The sequence below is a fragment of the Corylus avellana genome, chromosome ca1 (genome assembly GCF_901000735.1).
Source record: "Corylus avellana chromosome ca1, CavTom2PMs-1.0".
NCBI classification, from domain to species: Eukaryota; Viridiplantae; Streptophyta; class Magnoliopsida; order Fagales; family Betulaceae; genus Corylus; species Corylus avellana.
Genome location: NC_081541.1, coordinates 24658745 through 24682128, shown reverse-complemented (window position 1 = coordinate 24682128; position 23384 = coordinate 24658745). Strand labels below are relative to the sequence as shown.

Here is a 23384-nt window from a genome sequence, read left to right as displayed (position 1 = left end):
CCTCTACTCTTCCACAACTCCGCCTTTTTATTTAATTTAATTAATTAATTTATTTGTTTAATCTTTTTAAGTTTTAGCTTATTTGTCTGTGTTTTCATGTGGGTTATTTTGAACGGTCCTAAAACACGTCTTCATTTTATTGGACATGATATGACATCATTGCTAAAAGTTTAATAGAATGCAAATAGAGAAATAATTAGTCTTAATAATTTGCCCATATTTTTCCTATATTTTATTACAAATTTAATAGATCAACCATTAGATTTGTGAAATCTATAATCGACTTATGTAGAATCCACATAAGTCCACAAATTTAATAGTTGATTTTAAAGATGATATAGGGAAAATATGGACAAAAATTTTGACACCAATTATTTCTCATGAAAATAGAACAAGTTATTTGATATGAGTGTGAACCTTAGGTAGTGGTTTGATAACTTCTAAACCTTAAAAAAGAGCAATTTGATCAAATGTTAATTATATAATCCGTGTAATTATTATGGCATTTTTCTATAGAGGATGTGATTGCATTGGGTAACTCCCCCTTTTAATCCCTTTTGGAGAAAATAAGTTGATTTAATTAGTTGCTAAAGAATTATAAGTTGTGATGATGATTAAAACATTTTTAAAAAAGCAATAGGATCAATATTCCTCATTTTATTGCAATTCTTCTATCATTTTGAGCCCAAAAAAAAAAAGGTTTACAATGGAAACAGATATATGCTAACTTCACAAGGCCGGTATCTTGAGAGCTTGGCGTACATGGACAAATCAAAAGCCGAAGTACTAGTAAATGAGCATTGCTTTAAAGCAGCAAATATATACAAAAAAGATTTGATAACATTTATTTACACCATCCATACCCTATTTGATACGCGTTAAAAGCCTACTTTTTTGGTGTAAAAAGATAAATAAAATTTTATTTACGAAACAAATTTATCACTTTACATTCCAAACACAAAATGCTACTATACAGTTACAAAAGTTTTTTTTTTTTTTTTTGATATGTCCGCACAAGAAGGGTGAGGGAGATTCAAACTAATGACTTCCGCTTCATGAGGCGTGGTTCCAGTCGATTGAGCTACCTCTTGGGGACTACATTTACAAATGTTGGAGACAAGTGAAGTGATAAGATATTATCATTTCAAAAAAAGAAAAAAATGTGAAGTGATAAGAATTTACAATATGAAGTGCTACTATTTTCTTAAAAAAATAAAAAAAGAATTGTTTATCCCCCAAATTTAAGTAAAACTCCATGATCCCCAATAACCCCATTAAAAATAGACAAAATAATCACCTATTTTGGACGGCCAGACTGGTAGTGGGTCACCTGCAAAATAGAGAAAATAGTCACCTAATGTCCACCGGTCCTCGGGAGGACCAAAGACACTCCGATGCTTAAGTCAGTAAAATGTTTTATTAAAAAATTGAATAAAGATCGTGAAAAGTAAAAAATAAGTATATAATTCGTACCTGAGGGGTATATCCATTTTTATGGGAGAGGTTCTTGCTCAATGTAGTAGCATGGATCCTAATAAGGTGTGAATTTTTTTGCAGAGTGTAATTTAACAAATGTATCACACAAATAGCTATTTAGATGTAGTTTCCACGGAAAAGAAATTTAGATTGTTTTCCTTTGATTACCTAGTTAGCTTCCATGTAAAGGCAAATTGAGTGGATCCCCAACAACCCCATTAAAAATTTAAAAATCATTTTTAATCTCTAAAAGTATGAATAATAAAAAAAATAAAATAAAAATTTGTGTCCCGTCCAAAATTTGATAAAAATATAAATGGGTTTTCTAAAAATTAAAAAAACATCTAATAGTCATTTTCACAAAAATATCAAAAAATAATATATTTTTTTTTTAAAAAAAAAAACCAAAAAATTTAAATCAAAACAATTACTATAAGTCAAGAAGATTACCTGTATCCAAACCGAGTGTTTTGAGCAATCACAATTTTGGTTTCCACCACAAAACTTCATTGGATCCTCTACAATAGATTTTTCCTTCTATATCGTCCTTGATGATCTTGCAAAGGCCTATGGGAAAATCAGGAGGAAATAAAACCTTATACTCACTTTCGAAAAGAACCATCTTTGCAAGATGATCAGCTGCTCTATTTGTTTCACGCCATGCATGAGAAACCTTGTACTTCTCAAACTTCCTTAAAAGCTCCCAAATGTCCTTCAAGCAACTAGCAGCCTTTTGACTAAACGGTTGGTCGTTGTTAATGGTCTTCACAGCACTTAGCGAATCAGACTCGACCCATATTACCTTAATGCTCATATCCAAAGCAAGACGAAGACCACTCTCTATAGCCCATAGTTCGACCAAGAATATGTCATCTCCATGTGCATTAGAGGCAAAAGCACATATCGGGTCACCCATATGATCTCGAAGCAATCCACCAAACCCAGATCTTTTTGGAGTTATAGATCCATCAGTGTTTAATTTTGTCCATCCAAAATCTGGTTTTTTCCATTTGCACATGGATCCAAGTGGAGTAGGAAGGCCACTTCCTTGTTGGTGGTTGAGACTTAGGGGAAAAACCCTCTTATTGGTTCTCTTAGCATGGTGCTTCTTCCTTTGGAGGTTGCTCCACTCTTGAACTTTCTTTGGGATGGTTGGCCAAGCTGTGTTGTCATAATTGGGCTCAAATATTTCCTAAAAACAAAAAACAAATTAGGCATGATTTAGCTTATTTTTTTCACATTATTCAGCTTGAAACCTTTCAAATTATTACTTGTGAGATAAGGTAATATAGAGCAACAAAAAAAAAAGAAAAGGAAAACTACAAATATTGCTCGAAACACATGCACACACAATTATATTACAAGGGTTAATATAGAAGAGAAATAAGTTCAACATGAATCAAGCATATAAGATCTAAACCACAAACATAATAACTAAGTCATGAATATATCACAATTGAAATGCATGGCAGTTCTTCAAATATTGTCATATGAATATATTTGTCACATTTACAAATTGCAAAGATTCTCAATCCTAAGAAATTAGTAGACATAACTACAATGCGTAAGTTTATTTGATGTAACAATCAATATATATATAATAATTGATCATTACAATCCTAGTAGAGCGAGCATTTTATATCTCATGTAGCTCCCTTCTCTAGTCCTATTATAAGGATTTGTTGACAAGTTGGCCACCATTAAAAGAATAATCAAAAAATAAATAAAAGTGTTCGTACTAAAATATAAAATGTGTAAGAAGAAAATAAAAATTATAAAAGCTGTTTGATGTGCCCATAAAAAATCATCAATATGAATTTGAAAGAAAAAAAAAAAAAAATAGAGAAAAACAAACAAGGAAAAGAGAGTCTACTCTCTTAGTTTGGCTAAAGGAGAGTAGGAGAGTAGAGCATGGAAAAAGATTACAAGGTGCTTAGAGTTGTAACAATTACATGTTTAAATTAAAACGATGTGTTTAATTTTTTTTTTTAAGCAAAACTTGAGAGTATGTATGGGCGTTGACCTAAACAGGTCAAAAATTCCACCTATCTAACTTATGACTGAATAAAATTTGAAGAGAGATTTTGTATCAAAAACAAAATAGATGCTTCAAGGGGTGCTAAATCGAGCTGAGACCGTCAATTGTCAATTTAGTTTCAGGTCTATTGGTTGGTGTTAATAGTGTAGCGTCAGAGGTACAAGATATTGCACACGCGTCCAAATCTCTAAAAGATTTAGGGTGCGTTTAAGATTGCGATTTCGCAAGAATAATCTGCGTTTTAAAAGATATTGCAGAACGTAAAACGTTTAACACTGCGATTTAAAAAGCACTTAATTTAAAATTGGAAAAAAAATTTGCAATTTCAATAAGCAGGCTACGGAGTGCTTATTTGGAAAAATACAAATTTAAACCAAAATCATGAATTCGCATAACAAATATTTAATAAAAAATGTATTTTTTAACCTATTTTACCGAACGCCTTTACGATTTTAAAAAGTAGCAATTTCAAAAACGTTATTTTTAAAATCGCACTTATTGAAACCGCAATTCCAAATAGACCCTTAGTGGCCATTAGAATTGGAGGTGTTAGATTTTACACCCTTGCAACCAAACATGGCTTCAATTGGGTATAGAGGTGCGATATCTCGCATTGTCGCCATATTTGGTGACGACTAATTGTGGAAAATACCAAACTTCTTTAAAGTGCCAAACACTTAATATTCCAATCAATTTTGTCGAAACCTTTAGTCGAGTCAGGTGAGGTGGTAATTTACACAACCCTCCTTAAGGAGATCCCAAAAGTGAATGAGCAAAGTAGAACTCATGATTAAAAAAGACTTATGGGAAACTAACTAAATAGGCCATAATTTTACAGGAAGAGGCCAGGGAAAAGATTGAAGGGTTTCAAAAAAAATAAAAACAAAGCCAATCAAAAAGAGGCCCAATAGCTCGTCAAATTTGGACAAAAAAAAGGCCCAATAGCAGCCCCTTCTATGTATATGTAATGTGCGCGCGCTCAGGAATAGAAAACCTGGAAACCTGACCCGACCCGACTGAAATGAAAAAGACGCGCTCGATTCAACTTGATGGCTGGATTTCGACATCTTTGTTTTGACAGTCAGAATTTAAGACACCATCTTGTATGCCCAAGTTGTTTAAGCTCAACAATCATAGGAAGAAAAAAAACATTTAAACATATAATATTTACCAGAATTCATAGAATCCCAAAAAGAAATTACAAGTAATGTCCACCAAATAACTTCAGAATTATTTTTGAGAACATTTAGAGGAACATAAATAATAACTAAAAAGATAAAGTAATATATAAATAAATATATATATACACATTTACATAAAATTAGATTCCAGTAGAATCAATTTCAAGACTTCAAGGCAATCCCTCCATGTACAGCTGGCACCTGCTGATGTCGCTTCACTGCAAAATAATTTATAATTTAGTTTTTATTTTGGTAAGAGTTATGACCACTAGATACTGACGACCAAGGTTCTGAATAAATAATTTATTAAACTTTTATACGACTGTTTGATGATTGATGATGTGAGCTATGCCAATGTGCAACTTTGAAGACACGACATGCTTAGACTTAAATAGAAATGGAACTCTTGAAACCTTAAAAGTATGGGTGTCAACCCGGTCCGGTTTCTCGGTTTTTGGCCAAAACCGGGAACTAGAACCGGGGTACCCTGGTTCTCTATTTTTGGGAACCGGAACCCCGGTTAACCGGGGTCCCAGTTACCGGCCGATTCCGGTTTTACCCGGTCCAATAACCGGTTTTTGAAGAAAATTGGTTTTTGGGCTTATTTTAGGCCCAATACCTAAAATAAGCCCATTTTTTTTCATAAGTTGGCTCATTTTAAAAAAAAATATATTAGTCTAAATTAAAGAAGCTTTGTTGTGATTATTCCAAATAATTAAAAAATAACCTAAAAAAGCTAAAAAATCCTAAAAAAATCAATGTTTTTAATATATATAAAAAAAATATAAACCCGGTTCCGGTATATATATATTATTAAATATAAACCCGGTTCCGGTTTCCTAGTAATTTTTGAAACCCCTACTTAAAAGGCAAATCACAAGCAAGAACAAAAACAAATAACACACATACAGGATACAAAGCAAGCAAGGGAAAGTTGACATAATTGATACAATGCAAATACAGGATACAAAGCAAGCAAGGGAAAGTTGGCATAATTACGATTAAAAGAAATGCATACCTCAGTTAAGGCCATGGAATTGGATTGAGCAACCCGAGAAGAACCTCCAATGTTCATGTTTGGTGTTGGCAGTGCCTGTGCATGCACAAATCAACTCTTGTTAGATCCCATGAATTTAATGCTTATACAAATATTAATCAGACCGAAAAACAAGACCAAAAATATAACCCAACATATGCTTTGATCAAAACTAAAATTCTTTTTCTTGTTTTCGGCTACCCAACCCGAACCCAGCGGGTTTGAACAATGCTACCCGCAACGTGAATACAGTGAACCCTATCTGCCGGTTTTGGGTTTTGCGGGGCGGGTACCCGCTTGCCCAAAATATTTTTACCCGCAACCCGCCCCACAATCCATCCCGTTTCCGCAAAAATCGTGCGAATCGGGGCGGGGCAGGTGGAGCGGGTTGGGCGTGCACGGTTTGGTTCGGGCGGGTTTTGGCCTTTTCGGCTACCCGACCCAAACCCAGAGGGTTCGTAAAATGCTACCCGCAACCCGAATACAGTGAACCCTATCCGCCGGGTTGGGCGGGTCGGGTAGGGTTTAAGAATTCAAAGCATCAAAATTTTCTCTTGCATTTTCTCAGAAAGCAAACGGATCGTAAAGAGAGAGAGAGAGAGAATAGGCTTACTTGCAGTGGGAGGAGTAGGATCGGAGAGCTTTGCAGTTTGAGAATTTGTTGGGCAAATGCGACTAGATGATTGTTTAGGCTTTTCAACGATCGATGATGATTCCAGAGACAAACGAAAGCGATTCAGATGAATGTGGTTTCAAAGCTTCCCCAAGTCGGTCCCAATCTCAGTCCGATGAAAGGTATGGAGGTGTTCTGGGTCTATGAGACTGGAAGGGGGAGATTGAACAGTGAAAAGCTTTCAAGTGGCAAACATAAGCCCAGATTCTGTGATTCTCGCACGCAGCGGCGGAGCAGCAAGAGAGACAGGGAGCAACTTAGAGAGAAGGAGGAGCGGCGAGACTTGCGAGAGTGAGAGAGGTGGCGGCGAGAGTGAGACTGCGAGAGATTAGAACTAGGGTTTTAAAACCCTAGATCTAGGGTTTTCCTTTTATTTGCTGAGGGGCGGATCGGGGCGGGCGTTAAAAAAAAATGGGAAAAGGTAAAGTCACAACTATTTTGCCCTATTTTTTAATTTTTTTAAAAAATAACAAAATTAAAAATAAAAAAATTTCTGAAACAATAATTTTTATTTTTATTATTCCTTTTTTTTTTGTTTTTTTTTAAAAAAATAAAAACTGTATTTAGTTTTTTTTTTTTTTTAAAAAATAAAAACTGTATTAGCTTCAAAAACTTTTTTCTTATTTTTTTAATTTAAGAAATAAGAAAAAAATTGGCCCCAAGTTGAAGCTGTATCATTCCTACAAAAAATACAGCCCCTAAATTTCACCGCAAAGGTTCTCTTCTTTGTGCTCACCAATCATGAGGTGACACCTAAGGCCATCATTCTAAACCCTCAGCTTATCATAAAAACACAACCCCGTCATACCAAATATGAGCAAAAAAAACTTAAAAAATTAATTAATTTTTTTTAAAAAAATAAATAAATAAATAGAAGGGGTGGCTGCCAGCCACCCCAAGTGGGAGAGGGGGTGGCTAGCGAGCCACCCCAAAGGGAGGTGGGGGCGGCTTGCTGCCACCCTCCGCCCCTAGGGGTGGCTACACTTGGGTTGCTGCCACCCTCTAATTTTTTTTTTAAAAAAAAATTGACCTTATATAATTAGGTGGTTGTGTTTGTTTTTCTTAATGTATTTCATGCTTAGGTGTCACTTATTGATTGGTGGGCACAAAGGGGTTAATTTGTGCCACAATTTTATTAAAGTTATTCTCTTATTTTTTTGGGAGAAGCAAGTAGGCGAAATTTGAACTGCATACCTACTTTTCAAAAAGAAAATTAAATTGTAAAAGTTAGGAAAAAATATAAAAAAACCTTTCAAACTAACAACAATTTGCGATAGAGCTCCATAATATTCAAAATGTATTAAATTAGCCTATACAAGGAAAGTTAACATAATTAAACTAGAGAAGCGATTAAAAGAAATGCATACCTCAGTTAAGGCCATGGAATTGGATTGAGCAACAAAAGTATGAGAAGAACCTCCAAGAATGTTCATGTTTGGTGCTGGGATAACAGCAAGAGTCTCATGGTGGATCAAATGAGGTCCTTATGAGTGTTAAGTGAGCGAAGCTCTCATGAGCGAGCTCGGGCTCGGCTCGTATAAACTCGACTCAATTATTAAATGAGGCATTTCGTAAACACAAATATTAGCTTAAATATTAAACGAAGCAAGCTCAACTCGACTCGGTTAGGCTCGTGAGTAGCTTGTATAAGGCTCGAATTGGTTACTATTCACATAGTTGCTCATATTAATATTAAAAATTGATTATTTTTTCTTTTAATAGCATCATTTTATTATAAAATGATGCATATCCTTTCTCTTGCCTTGCTGTATTGCCTTAGGCTCCATACTTTGCTAGCTAGGCTAAGTAAATGCTCATATGCAAACAGGCTTCTTGAACCGTTTAAGAGTACTTGAAGTTTAAATTTATAATAAAAAAAAATTAAATAAAATTAAATATACGAGTTAGCTTGCGAGCTAGCTCAACTTATTATGAGCTCAAGCTTGATTTTTCGGTTCGTCCTTAAGCTCGGCTCGAATAAAATTTAAACGAGCCGAACCCAAACATGGGTAGCTCGCTCAAGCTCGGCTTATTTTGAACAACTTTCTATTCACTAATTTCCTCTAAGCACTAAGGTTCACATAGTTATAAATGTAAAAATAAATAAATAAAATAAGCTGATACAATTTCCATATGTACCTCACAAAAGTACATATAATGAGAAAAGTTTGTCTTGCGAAGGTATAAATGGTCACAGGTTTGCCATTTTCCGATTTCAACCTCCAGTATCAGATTTTTTAGTAACTATTAAAAAAAAAAAAAAAATACAAAAGAAAAAAACTTGTGATATAACAACAACGAATATAAGTTCTGCCTGCTAAACTATAAAAATAACAACTGTAAGAACTCGCAAATAGGGAAAGGGGATCCAAAAAAAAAAAAAAGGCGACGTAAAATAGCAAAATATAAATTACAGAAGTTCCCAAAATTTTTGGAGGCCACAAATATTACAAAATGGCCAACAGTTTTTCAGACTTGTATTGTTTTTTTCCTAGATTTTTTCTTTTGCTGCTTATGTTCTTCATATAGCTGTAGGTATGATGTAGTACGATCTAACTCAGCCCTCAATCTTTCATTCTCCTTAATGTCACGAAGAAGCATGAAATGTGTAGAGAGTTTCTTCCTCACCTTATCTTCATCGATTGGATCTGTATCCGGAGCAGGGTCGGTAATGGCTGATGTGGAAGACCCACTTCCTCTTTTCCTCTTGTTATTCAGTTTCATGCTGTGACTCTGCGGGGTGAAGGACTCTCTTTCAAGTGACAAATCCAGAAAAGCTTGTTGAGGAGAAACAATGGAGAGAAAAACTTGGTTGTTAGCACTGGTCATGCTTGAAATGCTTGAAGCCAGTGTCGAGACAGCGGGGTGATAATGCTTAGAGAGAAGATCGAGTTCCCAAAGGACTGAAGCAAGAGCACCACTTAAATTGGGGTCTGAGGCATATGGCTGATATTTCTGCACATTAAATATAGATAGAAAAGAGAGGAAATTTCAGATTTTGGTTATTGATATGTCAAAGGGAAAACTAACACGACCCCTACATGCAAAACGGTACTTTTGCCACCATAACATGGAAGTCTGCAACAATTCTTGAGCAGGCACAAGTAGTCCATATAAGTCAGTCAACAGATAAAGTAGATGTAGCAAATGAAAAAAAAAAAAAAAAACACTAAACATGAAGCAAAGGTTCTGAATTAACAAACACGAAATTTGTATCTTCTATCTAAGCATGAGTAGGCAAGAACTTACCGCAATGGTACCTGAAACCGAACCACCCCCAGCATCATTTTCCAAGAGATTCCGGCATTTCACATTCTTCTGAAGAAGATGCTTCGATGTAACCAATGCTGCAAAGTTTCAAAGCAGAATCAGTTAGCAATACAGAAGAATAGCACAAGGTATTTGATAATGAATTGGGTAACTGATGTAAACAACATACCAGCCATGGCCTCTGCAGATCCAAAGCACAATGAAAATGTGGCCAAACGTTTTACAAATGCAGCAGCCTTTAGCATGTCATGCTGTCTATCTTCACACAACATCGTCTTAAGAGCTTCAGCTAACACCCCACCCAGATCTCTGATCCACGAACAATAAAAATTACAAAATGAAATGAAAAAAAAAATACATTAGTACAGCGCACCTCCCTTGCATGAGGCCGCTATTGAGAGAGAGAGAGAGAGAGGAATGAGAAATTGGAACTAGAAGAATGAGAGAAAGCACACGAACTAACTTACCCATTCAAAGAAGAGTATTCCTTCCCCCCAACTAAAAAAATTACAATAATAATACAATAATAATTAAAAGTAAAAGAGGAATTGATAGGTTTTTGCTATTGCCTGATTGGGATGCTCACTTTCCTGATGTTTGTCAGAGATGATTTCCTAGACTTTTATTGGACCATTTCCCTGTGGTGCTTGATTGTGGTGTTGCAGTAAGGAGCAGTAGGTATTTTAAGTTTGAAAATATGTGGTTGTCGTCAGAGGGTTTTGTGGAACAGGTGAAAAAGTGGTGGATGGCTTATTCTTTTCAAGGTTCTCCTAGTTTTATTCTGGCAAATAAGTTGAGAAACAAGTTTAGTGCTTTGAAAACGGATCTGAAAAAATGAAATGAAGATGTTTTTGGCAACGTTGGAAAGCAGAAAAATTATCTTTTGGATGGTATCCGCAATCTTGATATTATTGCAGAAGGAAGACCCTTATCTGGAGCTGAAAGATTGAGAAAGGAATGTTAACGGGTTCAGAGAGGTTTATTCTTTAGAAGAAATGAGTTTGCAGCAGAAGTCAAGGGCTCTATGGTTGTGCGAGGAAGATAAGAACACTTAATTCTTCTACAGTGTGGCAAATTCCATTAGAAGAAACAATATCGTCGATTTTTTAGTTGTTAATGGAACTTTGTCCCCCGACTCTATAGAAATAAGGGAGCATATTGTGAATTTTTACAATCAGCTATATTCAAAACAATCAGTTGGAGGCCAAAACTGGTTGGGCTTTCTGTTGCTTCCATTGGAGTTGATGAGGGTTCTTGGTTGGAGAGAGATTTTGAGAGAGAGGCTTTTAAGGTGGTGAGAGCATTGAATGGTGTGATAAGGCTCCAAGTCCAAGCCCTGGTGAATTTTCTATGGCATTTTTTCAGACTTGTTAGGAGGTCATTAAAAATGATATTATGGATGTTTTCAAGGAGTTTCATCCCCAAGGGGATTTTGAAAAGAGCTTGAATGCAACTTTTGTTTCTGTTATCCCCACAAAACCAGGTGCCATGGGTATTAAATATTTTCATCCTATTAGTCCAGTGGGTGGTATTTATAAACTAATCTCTAAGGTCCTTGTGAATAGGTTGAAAACGATGTTGGAGAAGATTATATCCAGGTCGCAAAATGCATTTATTTGGGGGAGACAAATTTTAGACTCCATTTTGATAGCTAAATGAATGTCTTGATGGTCAAAGTAGATCAAAGAAACCTGGTGTTCTGTGTAAATTGGACCTAGAGAAGGCCTACGATTATGTGCATTGGAAATTCTTGTTGTATTTGTTGAAGAGATATGGCTTTGGGGAGAAATGGATAGCATGGATAGCTCATTGTATTTCTACAGTGTGGTCTCAATTCTAGTTAATGGATCTCCTTTTGGGCTTTTTCAAAGTTTTTGTGGATTGAGACAGGATCCTTTTATCTCCGCTATTGTTTGTGATTGTTATTGAGGATTTTGAGTAGAATGTCAATCACCGTGGAAAGGGGGCTTTCATCAAGGTTTTCAGTGGGGTAGAGGACTAATGCAAAACTTCTAGTATCTCATCTTTTGTTTGCGAATGATACCTTGATCTTTTGTGAGGCAAATCATGAACATCTCTGTCACTTGAGTTGCCTTTTCTTATCATTTGAAGCAATTTCAGGGTCGAAGATAAATTTAATCAAAATTCGTTCCCTTCAGAGATGTGGATGATGTACGAGGTTTGGCTCAATGGAATATATCATTTACCAAACCCGTGCAAAATTTGAAGGTGAATTTGGTAACTTATTTCTTTGGTCTTTTGTTCTTTATCAGGCTACGACAAGGGACAAAGAATAAAATATGTTGGACCCCCTCCAAATGGTGGAAGTATAAAGTTATCATGCGCTATCCATTCTTGTAGGCTTCCCATTTCCTTGGAAGAGTATTTGGAAAGGTAAGGCTCATTTGAGAGGCATTTTTTTTATGGACTACATATCTAGGGAGGATCTTAACTTTGAATAACTTGAGGAAGATGAAAGTCATAGTGGTAGACTAGTGTTGTATGTGTAAGAGAAAAGGAAAATCCATAGATCTTTTTCATTGTAAGGTGGCATGAGAGTTATGGGTTGTGCTATTCTTTGGTGTAGAGTGGATTATGCCAAGAAAGGTAATTGTTGGATAGTTGGAGAGAACATGTGGGAAGGCGTAAAATATTAAAGTTTGGAAGATGGCTCATTTGTGCTTAATGTGGTGCATTTGGAGATACACAAGAAGCTTTAGAGATCGTGAGATTTCCGTGGTAGAATTAAAATCCATCATGTTTAGATCTATTTATGCATGGATGGTAGTATATAATACTCTTCACTTTTTTAGTTTTATGAAAATTTTGTACTTTTGTTTCTTTTTCTCCCTTCTAAGATCTATCATGTATACTCTCTCTGTACATGAGTTGCGACCCTCTGCACTTTTTAATGAAATTGATTTAGTTATAAAATATATATATATAGAAGAATATGATGATGATGATGATGAAGAAGAAGAAAAGAAACAAGACCTCACCTCACCTCAACCCACTGATTTGCACAATGGCATAGATATTATAAACAAATCTCAAAGTAAGGAATTAATTGCAAAATTTATAGCTTAGGGAACATTGCATATGACCCTTTTAACTTAGGGCTGATAGCTGCAATTAATCTTTAAAAAAAGAAAAGACAGTTTCCATTTTTCAATACTATGGTACACATGAATGTATAGGTGTCATAGATCTGTTTTTTTTTTTTTTTTTTTTAAGTAATGTTAGAAACTGCATTTTTATCCCACAATGCTACTGTAGCAGTTTCAACTAACCCTTGAATCTGTCCTTATTAAAAATAAAAATAAAAAACTTAAAAGGTTGGTTGGGACTGCTACATCAACATTGTGAGATAGTTATGGAATCAAAGTGTAGTTTTTAACATTACTCTTTATAAGTAATTGACACGGGGGAGGGGGAAATATGTATTATTTCTTTCACCAATAGTGCAGAAAAGTGAACTAAATGCTATTCAGATAAGTAGGTGTAAAAACATCTCTCAAGAATTTAAAACAAAAGCCCGATTAAAAAAATATATGGGCTGAGAACTCAAGAAAGAGATTGTAATACGTTAAAGCAGGATCATATCACAAAGCTTTCGCAGCTAAGCATTTAAGTTTTTATTTAAAAAGAGAACATTTTCTTAAAGCAAGCAGTATAGAGTATGTGCATCCAAAGCAACACTATGGAGTTGGCATGATTGCTACTAACCTTCCAGGCTTGTAATCAAGTATAAGATTGTAAAGCTGAACAAAAAAGTCCTGTAAATCAACATTCAAGGCGTCGAGATTGCTCTTCATCACTTTAAAGGCAACGATGCAGCATTGGAGGCCCTCAGATACTGTAAAGCAATTAAAATTTTTCTGACAATTGCCAGGGTTGCTACCACCAGAAGCAAGCTTTTTTTAGATAATTCATAAGATCGCCCATGAAGTCTAAGTCAATTTGATGCGAGAATTTTCCTAATCCTTTCAGACATGGTGCGAGCAGCGGGTGGGACCCAGATTCACCAGAAACTGGATTGCCATTTTCTCCATGGCTTAGGAAGAAAATAAGAGAGAATATTAGCTAGTCTAATTCATATAAAATGCAATACGAACTTTAACCAAAAAAATCTGTCTGAACATTAACCTTTAAGGAAAACAAAAACACTAGAAAAAAAAAAAAAAAAAAAACTTATGGCTCAGGTCAATCGAGTATAAATGAGGACTCAATTCATTGCATATCCAAATTTAATGAAATTGAGCACTCTTCCAGACATTATTTCCAAATTATTAATCACTCTATTGAACCAGGGTCCTAACTCCAATATTTTCAAACCTAGGTGCTCTCACATAGAACACATAATCTAATGAATTCATATATAGCAACAAGAAAGTCTATGTTGTCAAAAAAATCAAACAAACAAATCATCAAATTGCCTATAGGTAAAGAAGTTGGGAAGACTGTAACAGAGAAAACATAAAATTACCTATTGATAAAACAATTTGGAAGATGTCAACTAAGAAACCAATACCACAGAATACATGAAGAATTAACTAAATCAGTAGCAGTAATACAAAAGCTCAGTATAAGGAAAATGAAAATTCAGACTTGCCCACTATTAGTAATATGATATCAAACAAATCAGGTTTTGATTGCATGATAATAAGAACAGGCTTTGTTTGGGACAAAAGTGGTTTGAAATCCAGGCTCAGATTGCTCTTCATCCAAGCCAGAAACAACTTAAAAATAAGGGTAAGTCCACGTACCTCTTTCAAACTACTACCCAATTGACAATGTCTCCCACAAACTTTCAATTGTGATAATGTTCTCCCCAAACTACCAAAACATTATTAATGTCCCCCTCCCCCCCCAAGACTAACAAAAAGATATATATTTTTTTTCAAAACAATTTTTTTTTTTTTTTTTTTGGCCAACCCTTGGATTATATATATATTTTAGTTTTAGGGATTTTCTAGAAGTTTTAGCATTTTTTGTTTTTATTTTATGGTAGTTTCACCATTTGAGGAAACATTGACAATTTTTGGTAGTTTGAGGAAGATATGTGGACTTTCCCCTAAAAATAATGATGCCAAATCCCTAACCATGAGCCAAAGCATTAGTATACAAAACTCAATAAAACCAAACCAACAAAAAATTTCTTTCTATTGGGTTTTTTAGAAGAGAAATGCTAGAGGTACTAAATTTTTTACTAACATGATGTGTAGCTCATTCATTGGAAAAAAACAAAATAATTAATTAAGAAAAATGTAACGAGTACCAATGAATGAGTTACACATCACGTTAGTAAGCCTCTGTTAGTAAAAGATTTAGTACCCCTAGCATTTCTCTTTCTACAGTACAACTTCTTTTTGACAAACCATAGTTATGACTATATCATACATAACCATAAAGTAGCATACAATCCAGCAGGACCAACAAAAATGTAAACCTAATTATACCCAAAGTGACAACAGCAGGCCTAAGCATCAATTTCCAGTGTACTTAAGAATCAAGAGCATCCCCAAGCACGATATTATGTGCATTTGCATTCAATTACATGTAAAAGATGTGTACATGAAAGCCATTGCAAATAAACTATTTCTGAGATATAAACATGCAACAAATAATAACCAAAACAATTGGACAGGTGGTCAGTTGCCTTGACTCGCAAGCATAAGGCAGAGTTGAATCCCATCAATTGGATTCAGGAGTGTTGACCTAAAAACCACTCTGAGACTCTGAGCCCAATCGAGAGTGGATCAACTCCCACTTGCTCCAATTTATGCACATGAACTAACTAGCTTCTTATTGACAGACCATATTGGATTAGGGAATTCATATTAAGCTCCACTATTTCTAGTAATAACATTGGAACACACCTGGCAACCGTTTGCTGAATGGAATGTTTCAAAATGCGAAAATGTGTCTCAAATACAGCAGAAAGTCTCTGATTGCATCCTTCTCCGCTCCATCACATCTGGGGTAAAAGAAACTGCCTTATAATCAGCAGTAACCTGTATAAAGCATGACAATGAACAATTAAATCAGAAAGAACAAAAATTAAGAAGGTAATGTTTCTTATGGATAAAGGAATACCTCCCCTCTCATCTTTGTCATCAACTGTTTCCTACTTTTCTTTTTGTCACTTTCTTGCAATTGACTTGGCTCCTCAAGATTCTTTCTTTTTCTATTTTTCTTGTTTTTCACTCTATTATTATCCTCATTTGGTTTTTCAGGCCTCCCAAGATCATCATCAAACGACAAGGACAAGAAAACCTGAGAAAGTAGTTAAAACAGTAACGACCAGAGATAAAAGTTACGCAAGAAAGTAATCCAAAGCAGAATAATTTTTTAATATACAGCTTGGTTCTAGATTTACATCCTACTTCAATTATTTATAGCATATTGGGATACTAATATGCAGGAAACTTATTTCGCAAACACTTCTCTAAATAAATGTTGAGAAAAGGAGTCCAAAACCAATTTACCCTCTTACATATCTTTATCTTGACTTCCAGTTAACATATATTTTTAATAAGTTGTCAAAAAATCATAAAGATTTTCTTCCATTGCAAGATATGGTGCGAATGATTATATGGAATAAGAATATTTTCGTCATTGTAGACATTCACAATCGTAATTACAGTAATGCCCCTAGTTTGGTTCAGGTTCTTTCATTTCTTTCCCAATCATCTTAATCCTACTACCTTAATAATCACTTCCACAACCATATCACTTTAAGAAGTTCGATTGGAACCTGGCACATGTTATGATTCTTATGAATGTATGTATCGGGGATTTTCAACTTGACCATCTAAACCCAGTGTCACCACACACACACAAATTTGTTCCACAAGACGCATCATCCTGTTAGGAGTAGATGGAGTTACTTTGTCCAAGACTTTTTGTACATCCATTTTTTTTTCTTCAATAGGTAGACACTCATACACTTATATGGGATTGAACCTATGATACCCCAACCCCTTGTTTTATGGAAGGAGCTAGCATTTTGTCCAAAGAGCATTGGCAAGTCCTTTTGCACATCATAGCACAACTTTTACATTGACAACTACTATATAAGCTTTAGACTGATGAATATAAAGGACTGGGTTTTCCTAGTACGAAAGATTAAAATTTTAGAACATAATTGGTTCAAAAACTGCTTGGCATATTTGCATCCAGTACTATGAGTCAAAAATTTTGAGCAAATTTGGTATATTTAAGGGATTTCAATGGAGAAAATATTTTAGAGACAGAAACCATGGTAAGCTGTTTACAAGCTCCCCTAGGACACACCAAGCTTTTTACAATCATGCATCAAAAATACAGTAATGTACTGCTCATATTTCTCTTTCAAAAGAAATAACTAAAAAAAAAGAAGGAAAAAAGAAAGAAAGAACTAAAATAACTGAAAAGAAAAATCAAGAAAAACTCGGAGTAGAAAGAGAAACCAAGCGATAAGAAAGACATAAATTTCTTGTGCTCGCATGTTTCCTTGGCTTCGATCACTTTGCATATAAAACTTTGCCGGATCATGAAAAACCAACCACAAACCAAAATCCAAGATAATTCTTAGCATCCTGAAAAACTTATTTGAAAGATACCTAACATTTTAAGAAAGCTTATTTGCATTTACATTGGGTAGATGCAAGAGAACTTGACTTCAGATTACGAAATTATGTAAAATAATAACTAATGAATACATGTCATTAGTCATTATTCGAAGGACGGGGCATTTATTCCAAATTACATCGGTTAAATTGGAGTGCGAATATAAAAACTTTTTCCAAGCAGAAAACTTAATTTGGTATGCAACCAACTCACTTTCCAAACATGCTAGGTGCGTCTGGTCGTCAGCTCAGTCAATGCACAAGATCAATAAGAAACCAAAAGATCAACAGTGATGAATACATAAAAGTATAAATAGCAAAGAGCAGAAAAATCTCAATGAAGCTATACAACCCAAGACTTTAAAAGAATAAGCTACTCTATAAACCAAGAATATGCTTTCTTAATAGCTGATTATTGATTCTAAGTGAAGATTAGCCAAAGGTACGAACAGTTATAAGTCTATTTTGTATAGCTTTTGATTGTATATGTAGGGAAACCTCTTTGCAGCTATAATCTGTCTATACAACAGCCGAAAAGAAAGCTCGATTCGGAGCATGAACCAGAGTTTCTTTCCCAAGTAATTCACATCCAGTGAATGCAAAACCAATTCAAATCAGCTAAACAAAGGATTGACTCAAGTACAAGCATCAGTTACAAATCAATTTAAAACTAAAAAAAAAAAAACTTGTACCTCAACAAAATCAGGATGCAACTGGCAATTATTAGCTTTCACATGATCTGCAATCAACCTTACAGCCTTCACAGTAGCTTCACCACCATGTTTTCCCTAATTGGTAAAAAGAGACTTATTGTTGCACAGCAGTGTTTCCTGTCCAAGTAGTAGACAAATCCATTAGCAAGTTCAAATTGAGAATGAGAAACCATTAAATTGCGTCTATTGTATATTTTTCGTGTACTTTTCAATAAGTTATTATTCACCAAAAAAAGTTTAACAAAATTCAATTTCATTAATAACATTTTAACTTTAATTTCTTTGTTTCTTTAGACCACATACACGCACAAAAATTATTCAGTTGCCTGTTTATGCAGCAGTAGTTGTTTTAAGTACTATTTCTCACCAGAAATCTTGTCCAATGAATCAAACTTTAAAGAACCAATAAACCTTAATATCATCAAGTAACCCGGCCACCCGTCTAATATTAATCATTCTTTTAAGAATCTATACATTCAGATCAGTTCTTATATTCCACAACCATGGAGAAACAAAAGCCAACTGAAAAGAACAGAACCAACATAACTCATGAAAAATGATAATAATAAATGATTAAAAAAATAAAGGGAAAATATGTCGCACCAATTGTGCCATCATGTTTTGAATTTTGAGAACCCAATTTCCAATTTGATGAATTTAAGACATGTGCTTTGAACATTTGTAAATCAAGACCTCTATTAGGTTTTTCATCAAATAAATAATAGAAACAAACGCAAAATACAATTATAGCCCTCAAATAAAAAAATTAAACAAAAAAAAAAAAAAAATCCATACCCATGCTTAGTCAACCTCCACAGCCATGGCATTGGCGAGTGCCCGGCCATGGAAGACCAACCTCCATGGCCACAAACTCACGGCTCATGAGTCGCCAAAGACCCACAACCGAGGCCATAGAGGTTTTGTGGGCCAAATAATTGTTTTGTTGGGCTTAGTATGGCTGATCCATGACCCAACAGAGTGTTAGGAAAAGCTTGCAATATATTTGAAAAAGTGGTAGTGGTATAATTGTTCGTGTTGTGTTTGTAGCAAATTGCTTCTCTCCGACCTCCACCGATCGAATGCTCTACTCCAAGACCCTCACTCGAACAGCCTTATGTACCCTCTTGGAGCCATTACTCAACCATGTCCGGCCTCACATCCTATCCTATGCACCCATTTTCCAGTTCTTGACTGGCCACAACCTCTTAAAACTGGGCCAACAAGTGCATGCCCACATGGCCCTTCGTGGGGTCGAACCCAATGCCTTCCTCGCCGCCAAGATGGTCGCAATGTATGCGAGCTCTGGCAATCTTAACTCGGCCATGGCTGTATTTCACATGATCAGTAGCCCAACTGCTCTTTTATATAATTCGATACTTCGGGCTTGTGCTCGGTATGGGTGTTTCGAGATAACCATTGGGATTTACTTTCGAATGCACTCTCTGGGAGTTTAGGGTGATAACTTTACGTTCCCCTTTGTGCTCAAGTCTTGCGCCGAGTTGTCGAGTCGTTGGATGGGAAAATGTGTTCATGGGCAGAGTTTGAGAATTGGGTTGGAGTTTGATATGTATGTTGGGACTTCTTTGATTGATATGTATGTGAAATGTGGTGAATTCGCAGATGCCCGCAAGTTGTTTGATAAAATGACTGTGAGAGATATTTCGTCCTGGAATGCTTTAATTGCGGGGTATATGAGGGAGGGGGAAATTTATGTTGCTGAGGATTTGTTTAGGACAATGCCGTGTAGAAATATTGTTTCTTGGACTGCTATGATATCAGGGTATGCTCAGAACGGGTTGGCTGACCAGGCGTTGCGTGTGTTTGAGATGTTGAAAGAAGATTCGGAGGTAAAGCCTAATTGGGTAACAATAATGAGTGTGCTTCCTGCGTGTGCATATTCAGCTGCTCTTGAGCAAGGGAGACGGATTCATGACTTTGCCAATGGGCTTGGTTTGGGTTCGAATGCCTCTGTACAGACAGCACTTGTTGGAATGTATGCTAAATGTGGAAGCCTTGCTGATGCTCGTCAATGTTTTGATAGGATAGGTCAACGTGAAAAGAATTTGGTTGCTTGGAATACCATGATAACTGCTTACACCTCTCATGGATGTGGAATGGAATGTGTATGGACTTTTGAGGAAATGATCAGAGCGGGCATTCAGCCTGATAACATCACATTTATAGGGATATTATCTGGATGCAACCATTCAGGTCTCGTTGATGTTGGCTTAAATTACTTCAATTGTATGAACACATTATACTCTGTTGAGCCAAGAGTTGAACATTATGCTTGCATTGTTGATCTTCTGGGTCGTGCCGGGCGCTTGGTGGAAGCAAAAGAGCTTATTGATAAAATGCCAATGCAAGCAGGACCAAGCGTATGGGGTGCATTGTTGTTTGCTTGTCAAAGCCACCGCAATTTGGAAATTGCAGAAATTGCTGCTAGAAAGTTGTTTGTCTTGGAACCGGAAAATAGTGGGAATTATGTCCTGCTTTCAAATATGTATGCTGAGGTCGGCATGTGGAAGGAGGTGGACAATTTGAGAGCGCTTCTAAAATGTCGAGGCATTAAGAAAAGTCCTGGATGCAGTTGGATTTAGGTTAAATGGGAAAGCCCATTTGTTTATTGGTAGAGATACATCTCACGCTCAAGTAAACGAAATTTATTTGTTTTTAGAGGCATTGCCTAAGAGGATTTAAGGCGGCTGGTTACATACCTGATACTACTTTTGTTTTGCATGATGTTAGCCAAGAGGAGAAAGAATATAACCTCATCTGCAGCAAAAAGCTAGCCATTGCATTTGGGCTTTTAAATGCTAGTCCTAGAGTAGTTCTCCGTGTGACCAAAAAACCTTCGAATTTGTGGGATTGTCACACAGCCACCAAGTTCAACTAAAAAATTTATGGACGGGAGATAATTGCGAGAGATGTAAATCGATTCCATCAACTTAAAGACGGGTCTTGCTCATGCGGAGATTATTGGTAATTAAAATAATAGGATGCAAGGCAAGTCCTTGTATTCCCCTGCTTCCTTGGTGATATGTTGAAGTGACATTTTTCATCATCCTGCACCATATGTTTATATAAATTACAGCTGAATAAGCAAATTCAGCTGCTTGATGGGTATCTCTGTGCCAATTCAGTCTATGAGTAAGACAAAGATCACACTATTCTGCATCCACGGTAGCTAACCAGGTCTTTTCAATATGAAACACCTGAAGCAGCAACATTGAGGACTTCAATGAGATGTGATGCCCAAGTTAATCTACCAAATGAGACAGGAGGGTATGAAGGGTGGAATTCATCATCAGTTTCATTCTCTTCTGTAGATAGGTTTGGTATTTCTTCTGGCCCTATGGAGAGGGAACCATACATCCCTAAGTATGTTGAATTTAATTATATTGAAGGTTCTAATGACTAAAAGTATAGTAGTGGGAACTTCCCTTGGACAAAGGAGCTGGAGGTGCTCATCTGAATTATTGTCAAGTTTCTTATTTTCATAGATGTCATCCTGATTGTTGTTTGCCTACTTCCACTTTCAGGCCAATAACAAGAAAGTATTTGGGAACCACTCATTTCGCCCCAACCAAAGATAGGTCATTAATGCTACAATGAGTGGGGTTATGATGTTTTTGTTTTAATACCAACTTGAGGGGTAAAGAGTTACATATCAGGTATATTTTTTTTTGAAAAGCTCTTATGAGTTATGATTTTTAATTAATACACTGACTACTAGTTTCATTATCAGAACATGTTTTATGGTTTTGCCATCGAAGTTTTCAGTTATTCATAGTGTATGGTTTACTCATGTATGGTCAATTACATCATTGATTTTGTGGGAATCCTTTTTTTCCTTTTCTTAGGTGCAAGATTTTTAGTTTCTTTATTTGTTTTGGAAAAACTTCAATTACCACCCTTAATCTTTTATTACTTTTGCAATCATACTCTTAAAGCTAAAAAAAGCGTCAATTTAAGATAACCATTTTTTAGAAGTATGCAATATCAACCCTCCCATCCAAATTCAGTGTTAAATCCTAAAGAAAAAAGTGAAATTCCCAAAATATCCATGTCCAAATTCAAGCTATTTTTATAATTTATAAATATCTTAAGGGAATTTTGGGAATTTTACTCATTAACTGTTTGATTTAATGCTGAATTTTAACGGGAGGATTGAAATTGCAAACTTCTGATAGATGGTTATCCTAAATTGACACTTTTAAAGTTTAAGGTTATAATTATAAAGGTGATGAAAGATCAGGATAGTAAGTGAAGTTTTCCATTTTTTTATGTTTGTAATATCAAGAAATTAAATTGTCTGTGGTTTACATTATAGGAGTTGACACTTTTGAATTTTGTTATCTTGCAGCTCTCTGCTCTAGTGCTCTTATTTGTCCAGGTATAATGTTTGTAATTTCTCCCCACGTGTCACTTATCCAAGATCAGATAATGCATCTATCACAGGTTATGTTTGCTGTATTGCTGACTTTTACAGCCTTTACTTTCATCTGGAGCATTTATGGTCTGCTTATTTAACAAAAAACATTTATGTTTGCTTTTTTGTTGAATTATAGGCAAACAAACCTGCTGCTTACTTAAGTGCCAATATGGAGTGGGCAGAACAACATGAGATTCTGAGAGAACTAAGTTCTGATTATTGTCAGGCTGTTATATGTCACACCAGAGAAAGTTGCCAAGTGAGTTTTGTTATTTGCATGTTTACTACACCAGATTCTTCAACAAGATAGCTAGGAGTGCTTGCAATGTTTTTGCAAAAGTCATGCACTAAATGTGTCATATTACTTAAGCTGCATCATTTAATCCCTATCTTTATGTTAGAGAATAAACATAGAGGTTGATGCTTCTTGTAGTCCAAGATGAAAACTAGGTTTTTAACCAGTGAAGTCTTTCTCGTGCGAAATCTGTGCTTCAACCCCTGATTTTAGGATCTATAGCAAACAGCCCCCCGCCTACATAAATAGCCATGAATATGTTTTTTTTTTTTTTTTTGTGCACTCATGATTATTATGTAATATAGGCGCTCAACATTGAGCCTTCTTTTCCCCAATTGCCAAACTAGCTCGGCCATTCTTGAGCTTTCTTCCACCTCCCAAGATTTAAACTAAAGCTAAAACTATGATGAAGTTTTTGCTTCAATCACTTATTCACAACTAATAGAACAATCACCAACAACCCAATTAAAGCAATGCCGAAGTCTAGTAACGTTAAGAAGTGGTACTTTTTTGCCCATGCACAGGAGAAGAAAAGAGATTAAAGGAGAAAGAGAGAGAAGCATGGTGGGAACTTGTTTCAGAGTGGCACATCTTAAATCTTTTTCACGAGACTTGCCCCCTCTACTCTTCCACAACTCCGCCTTTTTATTTAATTTA

At 35.5% G+C, this 23384-nt stretch overlaps 1 long non-coding RNA gene and 2 pseudogenes across 1 annotated transcript; 1 reads left to right on the top strand and 2 right to left on the bottom strand.

The window, feature by feature from the left end:
- Positions 1–4655: 4655 nt before the first annotated feature.
- Positions 4656–6800, bottom strand: LOC132166814 (uncharacterized). The gene is made up of 3 exons (XR_009438620.1): positions 6345–6800; positions 5714–5788; positions 4656–4913 (listed from the first exon to the last, which is right to left on the bottom strand). It is a non-coding gene; the product is annotated as an uncharacterized LOC132166814 (long non-coding RNA).
- Positions 6801–8667: 1867 nt separating this feature from the next.
- LOC132167884 (nucleolar complex-associated protein 3-like) lies at positions 8668–18170 on the bottom strand (annotated as a pseudogene).
- Positions 18171–18801: 631 nt separating this feature from the next.
- On the top strand, positions 18802–22857 carry LOC132167126 (pentatricopeptide repeat-containing protein At5g56310-like; annotated as a pseudogene).
- The last annotated feature ends 527 nt before the right edge of the window (positions 22858–23384 follow it).